Source organism: Bubalus kerabau, chromosome 17 (genome assembly GCF_029407905.1).
Source record: "Bubalus kerabau isolate K-KA32 ecotype Philippines breed swamp buffalo chromosome 17, PCC_UOA_SB_1v2, whole genome shotgun sequence".
NCBI lineage: Eukaryota > Metazoa > Chordata > Mammalia > Artiodactyla > Bovidae > Bubalus > Bubalus kerabau.
The window spans coordinates 18,363,497-18,382,158 of record NC_073640.1 but is presented as its reverse complement, the minus strand read 5'-3'; the positions used below and the strand labels follow the sequence as shown (position 1 = coordinate 18,382,158).

Genomic DNA, 18,662 nt, shown 5'->3' with positions numbered 1-18,662 from the left:
TTGGAACGGAAGAAAATAAAATCTGTCACTGCTTCTACTTTTCACCCTTCTACTTGCCATGAAGTGAAGGAACTAGATGCTATGATCTTAGTTTTTTGAATGTTGAGTTTTAAGCCAACTTTTTCACTCTCCTCTTTCATCCTCATCAGGAGGCTCTTTATTTCTTCTTTGTTTTCTGCCATTAGCATGGTATCATCTGCATATCTGAGGTTATTGATATTTCTCCCAGGAATCTTGATTCCAGCTTGTGCTTCATCCAGCCCAGCATTTCACATGAGGTACTCTGCATGTAAGTTAAATAAGCAGGGTGACCATATACAGCCTGTCGTACTCCTTTCCCAATTTTGAACCAGTCAGTTAGTCCATGTAAAGTGCTAACTGCTGCTTCCTGACCTGTATACAGATTTTTCAGGAGGCAGATAATGTGGTCTGGTATTCCCATCTCTTTAAGAATTTTTGACAATTTGTTGTGATCCACACAAACGCTTTCACATAGTCAATGAAGCATAAGAAGATGTTTTTCTGAAATTCCTTTGCTTTCTCTACAATCCAAAGAATGTTGGCAATTTGATCCCTGGTTACTCTGTCATTTCTAAACCCAGCTTGTACATCTTGAAGTTCATACTGCTGGAGCCTAACTTGAAGGATTTTGAGCATAACCTTACTAGCATGTGAAATGAGTGCAATTGTACAGTAGTTTGAACATTCTTTGACACTGCCCTTCTTTGGAATTAGAATGAAAAGTTATCTTTTCCAGTCCTGTGGCCACTGCTGAGTTTTCCAAATTTGCTGCCATGTTAAGTGAAGAACTTTAACAGCATCATCTTTTAGGATTTTAATTAGCTCAGATGGAATTCCATCACCTCCACTGGTTTTGCTTGTAGCAATGCTTCCTAAGGCCCACTTGACTTCACACTTCAGGGTGTCTGGCTCTAGGTGAGTGACCACACACACCTTCATGGTTATTCTGGTCATTAAGACCTTTTTTGTATAGTTCTTCTGTGTATTTTTGCCATCTCTTCTTCATCTCTCCTGCCTCTGTTAGGTCTTTTACTGCACCCATCCTTGCATGAAATGTTCCCTTGATTTCTCCAATTTTCTTGAAGAAATCTCTAGTCTTTCCTATTCTATTGTTTTCCTCTACTTCTTTGCACTGTTCATTGAGAAGGCCTTCTTGTCTCTCCTTGCTATTCTCTGAAACTCTGCATTCAGTTGAGTATATCTTTCCCTTTCTCCCTTGCTTTTAGCATCTCTTCTTTCCTCAGCTATTTGTAAAGCTTCCTCAGACAACCATTTTTCCTTCTTGCATTTCTTTTTATTGGAGATGGCTTTGGTCACTACCTACTATTATTAACCTCTGTCCATAGTTCTTTAGGCACTCTATCTACTAGATCTAATCCCTTGGATCTTTTCATCACCTCCACTGTATAATCTTAAGGGACTTGACTTAGGTCATACCTAAATGGCCTAGTAGTTTTCCCTATTTTTTTTTCAATTTAAGACTGAATTTTTCAATAACAACAAAGGAATCAATCCATCAATAAGATATCAAAATTTTAAAAATGGGCCAAAGAACTAAATAGACATTTCTCCAAAGAAGACATACAGATGGCTAACAAACACATGAAAAGATGCTCAACATCACTCATTATCAGAGAAATGCAAATCAAAACCACTATGAGGTACCATTTCACACCAGTCAGAATGGCTGCGATCCAAAAGTCTACAAGTAATAAATGCTGGAGAGGGTGTGGAGAAAAGGGAACCCTCTTACACTGTTGGTGGGAATGCAAACTAGTACAGCCACTATGGAGAACAGTGTGGAGATTCCTTAAAAAACTGGAAATAGACATGCCTTATGATCCAGCAATCCCACTGCTGGGCATACACACTGAGAAAACCAGAAGGGAAAGAGACACGAGTACCCCAATGTTCATCGCAGCACTGTTTATAATAGCCAGGACATGGAAGCAACCTAGATGTCCATCAGCAGATGAATGGATAAGAAAGCTGTGGTACATATACACAATGGAGTATTACTCAGCCATTACAAAGAATACATTTGAATCAGTTCTAATGAGGTGGATGAAACTGGAGCCTATTATACAGAGTGAAGTAAGCCAGAAAGAAAAACACCAATACAGTATACTAACGCATATATATGGAATTTAGAAAGATGGTAACAATAACCCTGTGTACGAGACAGCAAAAGAGACACTGATGTATAGAACAGTCTTATGGACTCTGTGGGAGAGGGAGAGGGTGGGAAGATTTGGGAGAATGGCATTGAAACAGGTAAAATATCATGTATGAAATGAGTTGCCAGTCCAGGTTCGATGCACGATACTGGATGCTTGGGGCTGGTGCACTGGGACGACCCAGAGGGATGGAATGGGGAGGGAGGAGGGAGGAGGGTTCAGGATGGGGAACACATGTATACCTGTGGCGGATTCATTTTGATATTTGGCAAATCTAATACAGTTATGTTAAGTTTAAAAATAAAATAAAATTAAAAAAAAAAAGATATCAAAATTTTAATTTTTTATGTACCCAATATTAGAGAACCTAAATATGTAAAGCAAATACTAACAAAACTAAAAGAAGAAATATACAGTGATATAATAATAATTGAGGGGAATCCCCTTAAATAATAATAGGGGACTTTAGTACTCTATGATTGGAAACTTCTTAAAAGATGGGAATACCAGACCACTTTACCTGCCTCCTGAGAAACGTGTATTCAAGTCAAGAAGCAAGAGCTAGAACTGGGTATGGAAGAACAGACTGGTTCAAAATTGGGAAAGGAGTACAACAAGGCTGTATATTGTCATCCTGCTTATTAAACTTATATGCAGAGTACATCATGTAAAATGCCAGGCTGAATGAAGCTCAAGCTGGAATCAAGATTCCTGGGAGAAATATCAATAACCTCAGATATGCAGATGACACCACTCTTATGGCAGAAAGTGAAGAGGAACTAAAGAGCCTCTTGATGAGGATGAAAGAGGAGAGTGAAAAAGTTGGCTTAAAACTCAACATTCAAACAACTAAGCTTATAGCATCTGGTCCCATCACTTCATGGCAAATACATGGGTGAGCAATGGAAACAGTGGCAGACTTTATTTTTTTGGACTCCAAAATCACTGCAGATGGTGACTGTAGCCACAAAATTAAAAGACGCTTGCTCATTGGAAGAAAAGTTATATAAGACCAACCTAGACAGCATATTAAAAAGCAGAGACATTACTTTGCCAACAAAGGCAAAGCTATGCAAACCATAGCTAGTCAAAGCTATGGTTTTTCTATACAGAACCCTAGGAATATGTATATTTTCTCTAAATTTTTTTTTATTGGAGTGTAGTTGATTTAAAATATTGTGTTAGTTTCTGCTGTACAGCAAAGTGAATTAGGTATGCATATACAAATATCCAGTCTTTTTTAGATTCTGTTCCCATATAGGGCAATATAGAGTATTGAGAAGAGTTCCTTGTGCTATATAGTAGGTCCTTAGTTATCTATTTTACATACAGTAGTTGTGTCCATATCACTCCCAATATACCAATTTATCCTTCCCCCTTTCACTCTGGTAACTATAAAGTTTATTTTCCTCATCTGTGTCTTTGCTCATTTTTAAACTGGATTATTATTTTTTATTGCTCTTGAGTTGTGTAAATTCTTTAAATATTTTGGATATTAAACCCTTAACAGATATACCAACAAAAGTCTGTTTAGTCAAAGCTATGGTTTTTCTAGTAGTCATATATGGATGTGAGAATTGGACCATAAAGAAAGCTGAGCACCGAAGAACTGATGCTTTTGAACTGTGGTGTTGGAGAAGACTCTTGAGAGTCTCTTGGACTGCAAGGAGATCCAACCAGTCCATCCTAAAGGAAATCAGTCCTGAATACTCATTGGAAGGACTGATGCTGAAGCTGAAACTCCAATACTTTGGTCACCTGATATGAAGAACTGACTCATTAGAAAAGACCCTGATGCTGGGAAAGATTGAAGGCAGGAGGAGAACCGGTCGAGAGGATGAGATGGTTGGATGGCATCACTGAATTGATGGACATGAGTTTGAGCAAGCTCTGGAAGTTGGTGATGGACAGGGAGGCCTGGTGTGCTGCAGTCCATGGGGTCGCAAAGAGTTGGACACGACTGAGTGACTGAACTGAACTGAACAGATATATAGCTTGCAAATTTTTTTCCCCCCATTTTGCAGTTGCCTTTTTGTTTTGTTGACTGTTTCCTTTGTTGTGCAGCAGATGTTTTAAAATTTGATGTATTTTCATTTATTTTTTATTTTGTTGCTTTGCTTTTGGTGTGATGCCCCAAACATCACTGCCAACATCAATGTCAAGGAGAACTCCCTCTATGTTTTCTTCTAGGAGTTTTACAGTCTCAGGTCTTACACTTAAGTGTTTAATCCATCTCAAGATAATTTTGTAGTATAGTTTAAAATCAAGATGTTTGGCATAGTTTGGGGGTCTAGTTTCATTCTTTTGCATGTTAATATCCAGTTTCCCAACACCATTTACTGAGGAGATGATCCTTTCTCAGGTGTGTGTTCCACGGTGCCCTTGTCAAATATCAGATGTCTGTATATATGTTGCTTTATTTGGGGGCACTCTATTTTTTAAAAAATAATTTATGTATTTTATTTGTGGTTGCACTGGGTCTTCATTGCTGTGTGCAGCCTTTCTCTAGTTGGGGAGACAGGCGGCCACTCTCAAGTTGTGGTGCACAGGCGTCTCTCTGCAGTGGCCTCTCTTGTCACGGAGAACGGGCTTTGGTGCACAGGTTTCAGCTGCAGCACACAAGCTCAGTAGTTGTGGCTCGTGGGCCCTCGAGTGTTCAGGTTTCAGTAGTTGTGGTTCTTGTGTAAGTTGTGGCTTCGTTGCTCTGTGACATGGACATGTGGAATCTTCTTGGACCAAGGATTGAACCCACGTCCCCTGCATTGGTAGGCAGATTTTTATCCACTGTACCACCAGGAAAGTCCTGGGCACTCTGTTTTGTTCCATTGGTCTATGTGCCTAATTTTATGGCTATACCATACTGTTTTTGTTTGTTTGTTTTATTTTTGGCCATGCGCATGGCTTGTAGGATCTCAGTTCCCCAACCAGGAACTGAACCTGGGCCACAGTAGTGAAAGCTTGGAAAACCACTAGGCGACCAGGGAACTCCTGAACCACGTTGTTTTGATTACTGTATCCTTATAATACAGTTTATTAAAAATTTTGTCACGGGAAAGGCATTTTATTTTAAATATCACAGATTGCACACATCAATCTCAAACTCCAGTCTGTCCACCCTTCCCCTTGGTAACTATAAGTTCATTCTCTAAGTCTGTGAGTCTCTTTCTGTTCTGTAAATAAGTCCATTTGTATCATTTTTAAAAAGATTCCACATATAAGTGATATCACATGATACTTCTTTGTCTGACTTACTTCCCTTAGTAAGATAATCTCCAGGTCTATTCATGTTTCTGCAAATGGCATTATTTCATTCTTTTTTTTAAACTTTAATTTAAAAAAAATTTTTATTGGGGTATATCCAATTAACAGTGCTGTGGTAGTTTTAGGTGAATAGTGAAGGGACTCATCCGCACATATACATGTATCCATTCTCCTCGAAACCTCACTCCATCCAGAATGTCACATAACATTGTGTAGAGTTCCATGTACTATACGATAGGTTCTTGTTGGTTATCCATTTTGAATATAGCAGTGTGTACATATCCATCCCCTGCTCCCTAACTATCCCTTCCCCCTGGCAACCATAAGCTCGCTTTCTAAGTCTGTGAGTCTCTTTCTGTTCTGTAAATAAGTTCATTTGTATCATTTTTTTTTTTAGATTTCATATATAAGGGATGTTATATGATATTTCTCCTTCTCTGTCTGACTTACTTCACTCAGTATGACTCTCCCTAGGTCCATCCATGTGGCTGCAAATGGCATGATTTCATTCTTTTTAATGGCTGAGTAATATTCCATCATATACATGCATCACATCTTCTTTATCCACTCAGCAGCTGATAGACATTTAGGTTGCTTCCATGTCTTGGCAATTGTAACCAGTGCTGCAATAAGCATTGTGGTAAATGTATCCTTTCAAGCCATGTTTTTCTCTAGATATATGCTCAATTGTGAGATTGCAGGATGATATTGTAGACCTGTTTTTAGTCTTTTAAGGAATCTCCATACTGTTCTCCATAGTAGCTGTACCAATTTACATTCCCACCAACAGTGTAGGAGGGTTCCCTATTTGCCACATCCTTTCTAGCATTTACTATTTGCAGCTTTTTTGATGATGGCCTTTCTGTCTGGTGTGAGGTGATATCTCATTGTAGTTTTGATTTGCATTTCTCTAAAAACTAGCAATGCTCTCTAAAAGTTGAGCATCATTTTATGTGTGTCTTGTCCATCTGTATGCCTTCTTTGGAGAAATGTCTCTTTAGGTTTTTTGCCAATTTTTGAACTTTTTTTAAAATTTATTTTTTGATATTGAGCTACATGAGCTGTTTGTAAATTTTGGAGACTCATCCTTTATTGGTCACATTGACTGCAAATGTTTTCTCCCATTTTGTGGGTTGTCTTTTCATTTTGTTTATGGTTTCCTTTGCTGTGCAAAAGCTTTTGAATTTAATTAGGTCCCACTTGTTTATTTTTGTTCTTATTTCCATTACTCTGTGAGAAAGATCAAAAATATAGTGTCAACATTATGTCAAACAATGTTCTGTCTTTGCTTTCCTCTAAGAGTTTTATAGAATCCGGTCTTACGTGTAGGTGTTTAATCCACTTTGAGTTTGTTTTTGTGTATTGTGTAAAAGAATGTTCTAATTTCATTTTTTTTTTTACATGTAGCTGTCCAGTTTCCCCAGATCTATTTATTGAAGAGACTGCCTTTCCTCCATTTCATAGTCTTGCCTCCATTGTCAGAGATTAATTGGCCATAGGTGCATGGATTTATTTCTGGCTTTTTTATTCTGTTACCTTGATCTATATATCTGTTTTTGTGATAGTACCATACTGCTTTGATGACTGTAGCTTTGTAGTGTAGTCTGAAGTCAGGGAGCCTGATTCCTCCAGCTCTGTTTTTCTTTCTCAAGATTGCTTTGGCTATTCGGGGTCTTTCATGTCTCCATACAAATTAAAAAAAATTTTTTTTGTTCTAGTTCTGTGAGAAATGGCATTGGTAATTTAACTCAAATTGTACTGAATCTATAGATAACCTTTGGTAGTTTAGCCATTTTCACAATATTGATTCTTCCAGTTCAAGAACATAGACTATCTCTCCATCTGTCCATGTCATCTTTGATTTCTTTCATCAGTATCTCAAATTTTTCCAAGTATAGGTCTTTTGCCTCCTTAGGTAGGTATATTCCTAGGGTTTTTGTTGCTTTTGATGTAGTTGTAAAGGGGACTGTTTCATTTCTCTTTCTGATCTTTCATTGTTAGTGCATAGACATGCAACAGACTTCTGTGTATTAATTTTGTATCCTGCTACTTTACCAAATTCATTGATGAGCTCTAGTGATTTTCTGTGTATAGTATCATGCCATCTGCAAACAGTTACAGTTTTACTACTGTTTCTCCAATTTAGATTCCATTTCTTTCTTTCTCTTCTCTGATTGCTTTGGCTAGGACTTCCAAAACTATGTTGAATAATAGTGGTGAGAGAGGACATCCTTGCCTTGTTCCTGGTCTTAGAGGAAATGTTTTCAGTTTTTCACCATTGAGAACAATGTTTGCTGTGGGTTTGTCATATATAGCCTTTATTATGTTGAGATAGGTTCCCTTTATACCCACTTTCTGGAGAAGTTTTATTATAAATGGGTACTGAATTTTATCAAAAGCCTTTTCTATATTAAGATGATCATATGGTTTTTATTCTTCAATTTGTTGATGTGATGTATCACATTGATTGATTTGTAGATACTGAAAAGTCCTTGCATCCCTGGGATAAATCCCACTTGATCATGGTGTTCAGTTCAGTTCAGTTCAGTCCTTCAGTCATGTCCGACTCTTTGTGACCCCATGTCCATTGAGTTGGTGATGCCATCCAACCATTTCATCTTCTGTCGTCCCCTTCTCCTCCCGCCTTCTATCTTTCCCAGCATCAGGGTCTTTTCCAATGAGTCAGTTCTTCGCATCAGGTGGCCAAAGTATTGGAGTTTCAGCTTCAGCATCAGTCCTTCCAATAAATATTCAGGACTGATTTCCTTTAGGATGGACTGGTTGGATCTCCTTGCAGTCCAAGGGACTCTCAAGAGTCTTCTCCAACACCACAGTTCAAAAGCATCAACTCTTCTGCACTCAGCTTTATTTATAGCCCAATTCTCACATCCATACACGACTACTGGAAAAACCATAGCTTTGACTAGACACACCTTTGTTGGCAAAGTAATGTCTCTACTTTTTAGTATGCTGTCTAGGTTGGTCATAGCTCTTCTTCCAAGGAGCAAGCATCTTTTAATTTCATGGCTGCAGTCATCATCTGCAGTGATCTTGGAGCCCAATAAAATAAAGTCTGTCACTGTTTCCACTGTTTCCCCATCTATTTCCCATGAAGTGATGGGACCAGATGCCATGATCTTAGTTTTCTGAATGTTGAGCTTTAAGCCAACTTTTTCACTCTCCTCTTTCACTTTCATCAAGAGGCTCCTTGGTTCTTCTTCGCTTTCTGCCATAAGTGTGGTGTCATCTGCATAGCTGAGGTTATTGATATTTCTTCTGGCAATCTTGGTTCCAGCTTGTTCTTCATCCAGCCCAACGTTTCTCATGATGTACTCTGCATATAAGTTAAATAAGCAGGATGATAATATATAGCCTTGATGTACTCCTTTCCCTATTTGGAACTAGTCTGTTGTTCCATGTCCAGTGCTAACTGTTGCTTCCTGACCTGCATACAAATTTCTCAACAGGCAGGTCAGGTGGTCTGGTACTCCCATCTCTTTAAGAATTTTCCAGAGTTTGTTGTGGTCCACACAGTCAAAGGCTTTGGTATAGTCAATAAAGCAGAAGTAGATGTTTTTCTGGAACTCTCTTGCTTTTTCAGTGATCCAGCAGATGTTGGCAATTTGGTCTCTGGTTCCTCTGCCTTTTCTAAATCCAGCTTGAACATCTGGAAGTTCATGGTTCGTGTATGATTAAAGCCTGGCTTGGAGAATTTTGAACATTACTAGAGTGTGAGATCGTGCTATTGTGCAGTAGATGGAGCATTCTTCGGCATTGCCTTTCTTTGGGATTGGAATGAAAACTGACCTTTTCCAGTCCTGTGGCCACTGCTGAGTTTTCCAAATTTTCTGGCATATTGAGTGCAGCACTTTCACAGCATTATCTTTTAGGATTTGAAATAGCTCAATTGAAATTCCATCACCTCCACTAGCTTTGTTCGTAGTGATGCTTCCTAAGGCCCACTTGACTTTGCATTCTAAAATGTCTGTCTCTAGGTTGGTGATCACACCCTCATGATTATCTGGGTCATGAAGATCTTTTTTGTATAGTTTCTACAGTTCTTTTGTGTATAGAGGAAAACAATAGAATGGGAAAGTCTAGAGATCTCGTCAAGAAAGTTAGAGATACCAAGGGAACATTTAATGCAAATATGGGCACAATAAAGGACAGAAATTGAAGGAACCTAACAGAAGCAGAAGATATTAAGAAGAGGTGGCAAGAATACACAGGAGAACTATACAAAAAAGATCTTCATGACCCAGATAATCACAAGGGTGTGATCACCAGCCTAGACCCAGATATTTTAGAATGCAAAGTCAAGTGGGCCTTAGGAAGACTCAGTAGTTGCAACTCACAGACTGGAGTTCAGGCTCAATAGTTGTGATGCACAGGGTTAGTTGCTCTGCAGCATGTGAAATCTTCCCAGACCAGGGATTGAACCCATGTCCCTTGCATTGGCAGGCAGACTCTTATCCAATGCATCATCAGGGAAGTCCTTATAGTTGATTTCTAATCTCATAAGAGTTGTGGTTAGAAAAGATACTTGATTTGATTTCAGTTTTCTTAGGTTCACTGAGGCTCACTTTTTAGCCCAGGATATGGTCAATTCTGGAGAATGTTCCATGTGTACTTGAGAAGAATATGTATTCTGCTGCTTTTGGATGGAATGCTCTGTAAATATCCATTAAGCCCACCTGATTTAATTTGTCATTTCTTGCCTTTGTTTACTTATTGGTTTTATGTCTGGATGATCTGTTCATTCATGAAGTAGGGTGCTAAAGTTCTCCACTATTATTGTGTTACTGTCCATTTCTCCCTTTAAGCTCTTAGTATTTGACTTATATATTGAGGTTCTCCTATGTTGAATACATATGTATTTACAATTGTTATATATTCTTCTTGGATTGATCCCTTGATTATTGATTGTGTAATGTCCTTCTTTGTCTCTTGTAATAGTCTTTATTTGAAAAAGTCTATTTTGTCTTAAATGAGTACTGCTACTCTAGCTTTCTTTTGATTTCCATATGCATGGAATACTTCTTTTCCATTACCTTGATTTCAGACTGTATGTGTCTCTAGATCTGATGTGGGTCTCTTATAGATAGCATATATATGTGTCTTGTTTTGTAACCATTTAGCCAGTCTGCTGGGGCATTCAGCCCAAGCCTGCCAGGACTGCTGGTTTCCCTGCACTGTGGAAAGGAAGAGAGCAAGGGCCAATGACTGACCAGGCCCTCTGGGCCACACTTGCACCAGTGATGGTAGAGGACCAGGCATGGATTAATATGGTGGTATGCACATACCACCACCATCTCCTGGCCCTGCATTCCCTCCCTGGGAAAGGAGTCAACGGAGTCACCCACCAATGCCATCTCTCATCTTCATCTGCCTCTCCTCTTTCCCCAGTGTCACCAGCTTTGTTCTTTTTCAGGGTTCATCTGGCCATTCAACATCTTTTGTGATTGCATGTGAATTTTTGGCAAGCAGATTCTTATCCACTGTACCACCGGGGAAGTCCTATAATTTTTATATCAAGTGGTAAAATATCTGCTTGCAATACAGGAGACCTGGGTTTGATCCTTGGGTTGGGAATATCCCCTGGAGAAGAGAATGGCTACCCATCCTATTCTTACCTGGAGAATTCCATGGACAGAGGAGTCTGGTGGGCTACACTCTGCGGTGTCACAAAGAGTCAGACACAACTAAGCAACTAACACTTTCACTTATAATTTTTAATGTAGAGATATTTCACCTCCTTGGGTAAAATTATTCCTAAATATTTTATTACTTTTGATGCTATTATCAATGGGGCTGCTTTCTTAACTTATCTTTCTTGCAGTTCATTGTTTGTGTTTAAAAATACAACTGATTTTTTAAAATATTTATTTAATTAATTAGTTTGGTTATGCAGGGTCTTAGTTGCAGTACGTGGGATCTTCAATATTTGTGGTAGCATGTTGGATTTAGTTTCCTGGTTAGAGATAGAAACTGGGGCCCCTGCATTGGGAGCACAGAGCCACTGGATGACCAGGGAAGTCCCCTGCAATTGATTTTTTATTTATTGAATTTTTTTGTCCTGCAACTTTATTGAATTAATTTACTAATTCTAATGGCTTTTGTTGTTGTAGTTTTAGCTACAAAAGATCATGTCATCTGCAAACAGAGACAGATTTTCTTCTTCCTTTACTATTTATTTTTGTTGTTCAGTCTCTCAGTTGTGTCCAACTCTTTGTGACCCCATGGACTGTAGCACGTCAGGCTTCCCTGTCCTTCACTGTCTCCTGGAGTTAGCTCAAACTCATGTCCATTGAATTGGTGATGCTATCCAACCATCTTATCCTCTGTCATCCCCTTCTCCTCCTGCCTTCAACCTTTCCTAGCATCAGGGTCTTTTCCAATGAGTCAGTTCTTCGCATCAGGTGGCCTAAGTATTGGAGTTTCAGCTTCAGCACCAGTCTTCCCAATGAATATTCAGGGTTGATTTCCTTTAGGACAGACTGATCTCCTTGCAGTCCAAGGGACTCTTAAGAGTCTTCTCCAACACCACAGTTCAAAAGCATCAATTCTTTGGTGCTCAGTTTTCTTTGTGGTCCAACTCTCACGTCCTTACATGACTACTGGAAAAACCACAGCTTTGACTATATGGACCTTTGTTGGCAAAGTGATGCCTCTGCTTTTTAATGAGCTGTCTAGGTTTGTCATAGCTTTTCTTTCAAGAAACAAGTGTCTTTTAATTTCATGGCTGAAGTCACTGTTCGAAGTGATTTTAGAGCCCAAGAAAATAAAGTCTGTCACTGTTTTCATTGTTTCCCCATCTATTTGCCATTAAGTGATGGGACCTGTTGCCATGATCTTCATTTTTTGAATGTTGCATTTTCAGCCAGCCTTTTCACTCTCCTCTTTCACCTTCATCAAGAGGCTCTTTAGTTCCTCTTTGCTTTCTGCCATTAGGGTAGTGTCATCTGCATATCGGAGGTTGTTGACATTTCTCCTGGCAATCATGATTCCAGTTTGTGCTTCATTCAGCCTGGCATTTCACATGATGTTACATAACTTATTTAAGTTTATATTATATATGTTAACTTATATAACTCCTCATATAAGTTAAATAAGCAGGATGCAATATAGAGCCTTGATGTACACCTTTCTCAATTTTGAACCAGTCTGTTGTTCTTTGTCCAGTTCCAGCTGCTGTTTTTGACCTGCCTACAGGTTTCTCAGGAGGCAGGTTAGGTGGTCTGTTATTCTCATCTCTTTAAGAATTTTCCAAAAATAATTTCTATTTATGTAGGCTATATATCTTTTTCTCACTTAATTGCTCTGGTTAGGACTTCCAGTACCATGTTGAATAGAAGTGGTAAGAGTGGGCACCCTTGTCTTGGCCTGGTCTTATGGGAAAAGCTTTTAGCTTTTCACTGTTGAGTATGATATTAGCTAGTTTAGATGCAGATGGCAGATTAGAAGAATGTGCTCTCATCTTCTCCTGTGAAAACAACAAAATTGCAACTAGCTGGTGAACAAGCATGGAGAGGATTGTGTTGGAACCAACCAAAAAAAGATACATGTCTAAGGACAAAGGAGAAGCCACAACAAGATGGTAGGAGGGCTTCAATTACATTAAAATCAAACCCCATACCTGCCAGAGACTCTCGGAGGGGACAGATAAAAACTTGTTCTCACCAGTACCCAGGGTACTCACCAGTACCCAGGAGTATGTCAAGGCTCACCAGTACCTAGTATGTCAACCCAAGTATGCTCATCAGTGACCCCCATAAGAGACTCAACCAGACCTGCCTGTGAATGTTTGAGGGTTTCCCACAGAGGCATGGGTCAGTAGTGGCCTGCTGCAGGGATGGGCACTGGCAGCAGTAGTCTTGGGATGCGTGAAGTGGTGGCATAAGTCCTCTTGGAAGAGGTCATCATTAGCTTTACCATAGAGTCACTGAGAGAACAATTATACCCAATAAGTTCTCGCATGGTTGTGAAGGTTCTAGGCCCCACCTTAGACTTCCCAAACTAGGGCAAAGGGACTGGGAATCCCGGTCAGTGGGATTTGGTTACAGAACTTCCACAGGATTGGGGAAAATAGAGACTTTTGGAGGACACAAACAAAACCTTGTGTGCACCAGGACCCAGGGGAAAGAGGAATGACAAAAGTCCATACAGTTAAGCTATAGTTTTTCCAGTAGTCATGTATGAATGTGAGAGCTGGACCATAAAGATGGCTGAGCACAGAAAAATAGATGCTTTCAAGCTGTGGTGCTGGAAAAGACTCTTGAGAGTCCCTTGGACAACAAGGAGATCAAACCAGTCAATCCTTAAAGGAAATCAACCCTGAATATTCATTGGAAAGACGGATGCTATAGCTGAAACTCCAATACTTTGGCCATCTGATACGAAAAGCTGACTCACTGGAAAAGATCCTGATGCTGGGAAAGATCGAAGGCAGGAGAAGGGGACAACCGAGGATGTGATGGTTGGATGGCATCATTGACTCAATGGACATGAGCTTGAGTAAACTTCGGGAGCTAAGGAAGGACAGGGAAGCCTGGGGTGCTGCAGTCTATGGGGTCACAAAGAGACACAACTGAGTGGTTGAACAATAACAGCAACAAAGTTATTAGCTATGGGCTTATCATATGTGGCCTTTATTATTATTATACCTAATTTGTTGAGAGTTTATCATGAAAGGATGATGAGTTTTGGCAAATGCCTTTTCTGCATCTGAGATGATCATATGATTTTCCTCCTTGAATCTGTTAAGGTGGTGTATCAGCATTATTGATTTGTATATGTTGAATCTCAGGGTTAAATTCCACTTGCTCATCACCATATAATCCTTTTACTATGCTGCTGAATTCATATTCCTAATATTTTGCTGAGGATTTTTACATCTATGTTTTTCAGGGATATTGTACTGTTATTTTCTAGTTTTCCTTTCTTGTTTTGATGTCAGGGTAATGTTGGCCTTCTAAAATAAGTTTAGAAGTATTCCTTTGCCTTCAATTTTTTGCAAGAATTTGAGAATGACTGGAATTAATTTTTTAAATGTTTGGTAGAATTCACTAATGAAACCATCCCATCCTAAGTTTTTCTATTTGGGAAGTTTTTAAAATTACTAATTCAACCTTCATGCTTGTTACTGGTTTGTTCAAATGTTTAATTTCTTCATGATTCAGTCTAGACCTTGAACTGACAGAATCAATTTTACTTTTCCTAAGAAAGTGAAAATTGCTCAGTTGCACATGACTGTTTACGACCCCGTGGATTATACAGTCCATGGAATTCTCTAGGCCAGAATACTGGAGTGTGTAGCCTTTCCATTCTCCAGGGGATCTTCCCAACCCAGGAATCGAACCAGCATCTCCTGCATTGCAGGTGGATTCTTTACCAGCTAAGCTATCGGGGAATGTTGAAGTTTGTTTGCTTTCTCACAGTCCTGCAGAGTTGGGCCAGCTTTCTGCATGTACTCAAGCTTTCTGCCAATGCTTGTACTTGCCACCGCAGGGGCACACACAGGATGCTGGTTGCAAGGCAGAAGACTGTGTGGGTGAGGTGTGGAGAGTGTTGGGAATGCCTTTGGGCCAGTTGGGGGGATCTGCTGGTAAGGCCTCTTCAGAGGTTTGTGGGTGATCCTCTAACGGAGTCTACAAAACAGAAGAATTCACATCTCTTTGATGCATTCCAAGCACTGCCTACTGTGTTCTCAGCCTCTCCCCACTCTTAGCTGTGTAACTTACCTCATACTCTGGATAGGGCCAGAAAGAAGTGGGCCTCTTTGGGAGTGTCCTGCACAGCTGGGGGAGAAACTGGGCACTCACTCACATGCTCTCACTTGCTGCTGTGAAAGAAATTCCAGCCCTAGGAGGTCTCTTTTGCCTCTGAGACGTGCTACACTGAGGGGGGAATGGCACAAATAATGTAAAACTGCTTTTTTGGTCTTTACTGGGTCCAGTCTTGGATTTGCTTTTTGCTCCAAGGATGTGCTAGAACTTCTTCACTGGACTCCTGGACTTCCACAAAGATACTCTCACTTGTGCGTGTTGTTAAAACTAGTGTTCTTTGAAGGGAGGATAGTAGAAAACTCCTCTTCCACCATTTTGTTGCTGTTATCCCTGTGGTTTATTTCATTGAATGTTTTTTGTATATTGAATTTCCCTGAATTCTGAGAATAAATCTCATTTGGGTCATGACATATAAACCTTTCAATATGTTGCTAAATTTGGTTTGCTACTATTTTGTGAAGGATGAAAGGAGTGAAGTACAAGTGTTAATAGCTTAGTTGTGTCCAGCTCTTTGTGACCCCATGGACTGTAACCCACCAGGCTCCTCTGTCCATGGAATCCTCCAGGCAAGAGTACTGGAGTGGGTAGTCATTCCCTTCTCCAGGGGATCTACCTGACCCAGGGATCAAACCCAGGTCTCAGATTCTTAACTATCTGAGCCACCAGGGAAGCTTTTTGGATTTTAATGTATCAGTGGAAGGGAGGAATGCAAGTACAGCAGTTAAGACTGAAGAACAAAAATTTAAGTTAGAAAGTTGGAAGAACATGTATTGTTATTTCATATTCTAACAATAATTATCAGTGAAAGAGACTATGAACTTGACATTGCACATATGTGAAAAATTATAATTAAATATTATACAAATGTTATAGAACAGTTTGAATTGCACTTTACCTCAAAAGAAGATCCCCATACAGGAAAATCATGGATCTGAAATCAATTTATTTTACTGAAAAACATTTTAAATTCTAACCATTACTCTCTTGGATAAATTATCAGATCTAGCTACTCATTAGGATTGAATATGAATTGCTTTTCTTGTTCCTTGGCTTTTTTTTTTTTTTTTTTTTTTTTCGAAATTGCAGCTAAAGGAAACAAATCAATGGCAGCCCTGGGGAGATCCAGCCTGAAAACAGAGATGCAGATTTGGGGTCAAGGTGTTTCCTAAACATCTTGACTCCACAATCCTTGACCACACTATACAGAGCGGAGAGCAGTACAGGTCCCCAAGGCCTGAGTGGTAGGGATAGAGGCCAAGATGCCTGAGTCAGGCCCTTATGAGTTTGGGAGTGTAATGTGGGGGCACCAGAGTCCCAGGTTCCTCCATCTTTTATTTCATATCACTTCAGGTGAGTCATTGGTATGGAGGTAAAGGTCCAACTGGGCTGGATGCTACAGGTCGGTGGTCCCTGGAGTGAGTGGTTCGGCATAGCCTGCAGCATTGCACCGGGAACATCCTTTTGTGGGCTTTTGATCCGTACTGGATCGCCTTCAGCTCCTTGTGGAAGTGGAGGATAAGCTCAGCCCATTTTCCTTAGTGGGAATGTGGAAATGCTTGCCTTGGTACAGGATTCGATGCACATGGCAGACCTGACAAGCAGTTCCTGAACCACAGACTCCTCAAACCTGACAGTCCTCCAGCGCCTACAGGAACACATTCATGGTGATCTTAAACTCCACAGTCCGGAACTCACCCCAGGTCCAAGCCAGGTCCAGCAGACTCTGTCGGACTAATCAAGGCAGGATGACACGGTCCAGTGGTGGGATCACCAGTTCCAGCGCCCCATAGTCGTGGGTCCAGAAGACCAAGATGTTCATGGTGCCCACTTCGATGAATTGGAGGTCAGGCCCGTATAGCCAGAGGACCTGTTCGCAGCCCTTCTTTTGTGCTTCCTGCTGCACGAATACAGTGGGCGCTTAATTTTCCCTCATCTTGCAGTCGCCGACGCCACCTACCCAGGCTCAAATGAAGGATGGATCCTCCAGGAGGGAGCCAGGGCTCAAGGCATATCCAGGGGAAGATTGCAGACACGTAGTGAGGGCTCCTTCCGGATTACCACTGGCCGCACATAGAGGCTGGAGCCTACGCCCTCAGGAACCCAGTCCTTGTCTTCTTGCACCAGCCGGCGGATGCACTCCAACAACTCAGCTTTGTCAAAACTGCAGGCAGAGGCACAGAGCTGAACACAGCATGAGTTCCATGTTGAGCCAAGGTCGGAAGAGGCGCACGCGCTGGTCCCCCGCCTTTGAACGCCTTCAGGTCTTCGAAGAGCTGCAGGGAGTAATGGAGAGCCTAGCGGGCCGAGAGCAGAGTGAGGTTTTGGAAGGGCTGGATTTGGGGCTGAACCCAGCCCTTCTCCCTGTTCCGTCCCACTATCAGCATGTGATCGGTGAACACCTTCCTGAACAGCAGGGGCTGGCTGGGGTCAGGCTTCTTTTGAAGCTCCTGTGTCATTTCCAGCTGCCTGTCAGCAGCCTTGAAGCTGGATGAGGCATATCGTCTGGGACCACACAGAAGCCAAAGAACAGAGAGAAAATTTGGGGTCCAAATCTCTCTCCCTTCATCCCCTCTAAAGCCTCGTGCTCCTTTCTGAGGGGGCCCCTCCTCCTTCGAATAAGAATTATGAAACTACATCATCAGTTCATTTTGGAGAAGGGGTAAGAATGAATCATGAATGTACTAAAATTGCTTTAAAATCTATTCTTGCATCACCATTAACATAGTTTAATGGCTTAAGATAGTTTTCCTGCCACGAGAACCCAGAGACAGTTTCGACGTAAATTTTTCTCTAAAGTGGTGCTTTTATCAATCCAAACTCATTTAGGTAAATGAGTAAACAAGAAACAACCTTATTTGTCACACTGAAAACTTTAAATATTTATATACATTGTCTTCGTTCAAAGTGTGCTTACAGGCATTAACATGTAGAATAGGAATTTCACTAATGCCTTTGCTTTCCTTAAAATTGTAGAACAGATATCAGTGCAATACCCATTGTAATAAAAGCTCATTGGCAAATTTTGTCAGAATGAAGTTTACTTTCTTAAATTATTTTCTTTGTTATGTTTGCTCCAATTGTTGAAATGTAATTTTTTAAGTGTAATTTTATGGCTGTCGAATTCCACATTTAAAAAATGAACTTGTATTTTTTATATATTTTTTTCACTTCATTTTACAAGTAATTTTTTTTTTTTTCCTAAAAATACATGAGGAATTTAAAACAAATTGGTCTTTCATTGTGGGCTCTTAAGTAGTAACAGATCTAAACAGCTAGATGGTGTTTGAGGGCAGACAAATTGCATATTATTAAAATTTGCCCGATAGTGGGCCTTAGGCAATTATTCGTTAAACGAATGAATTTTTAATCTCCAACCCTGGGTCCAGGGCGTTAATGACATCTCTACTCCAATTCCTCA

At 40.3% G+C, this 18,662-nt stretch overlaps 1 pseudogene; it reads right to left on the bottom strand.

The window, feature by feature from the left end:
• Positions 1–16,599: 16,599 nt before the first annotated feature.
• LOC129630595 (branched-chain-amino-acid aminotransferase, mitochondrial-like) lies at positions 16,600–17,961 on the bottom strand (annotated as a pseudogene).
• Between the last annotated feature and the right edge of the window lie 701 nt (positions 17,962–18,662).